The 388-nt window shown below is 52.6% G+C and overlaps 1 protein-coding gene across 1 annotated transcript in view; it reads left to right on the plus strand.

The window, feature by feature from the left end:
- enpp6 (ectonucleotide pyrophosphatase/phosphodiesterase 6) overlaps nucleotides 1-388 on the plus strand; it is a 131,788-nt gene that overhangs the window by 50,435 nt on the left and 80,965 nt on the right. The window lies entirely within an intron of this gene.

Below are 388 nucleotides of genomic sequence, written 5' to 3' on the forward strand. Positions count from 1 at the left end.
TTTGGGAGTTCTTATCACTTCTGACAGGTTGGTGGCGCTAGAGAGCACTCTTGCATGAGGCGTGACCGTTCAGAGACCGTTGGTGCCCGTTCAGAGCCATAGATTATACTAAGGCGCCCCCAAAAGCATCGTGCCCGTCAGCGCGGCACGGGCACGAAACGGCAGGGCACCGGCCATTAAAGACGTATTGGCCGTTTCCGGATGGTACTGAAAAAGTTGAGACCTCATAGGAGCGCAAGTACACCGCTACCACCAAGGGGGCATTTCGTCAACAAAACGTCTGGTCCGTGCCCGAAAATCTTGTATTGTAGGTGCCCCTTCTCCCTTGGGAACACAAGTATCCACACAGTTTACCTACTCTCTCTACCTGACCCTACACATTATTTCT

The sequence above is a fragment of the Nematolebias whitei genome, chromosome 4, assembly GCF_014905685.2.
Source record: "Nematolebias whitei isolate Nwh7 chromosome 4, NemWhi1, whole genome shotgun sequence".
Lineage (NCBI taxonomy): Eukaryota > Metazoa > Chordata > Actinopteri > Cyprinodontiformes > Rivulidae > Nematolebias > Nematolebias whitei.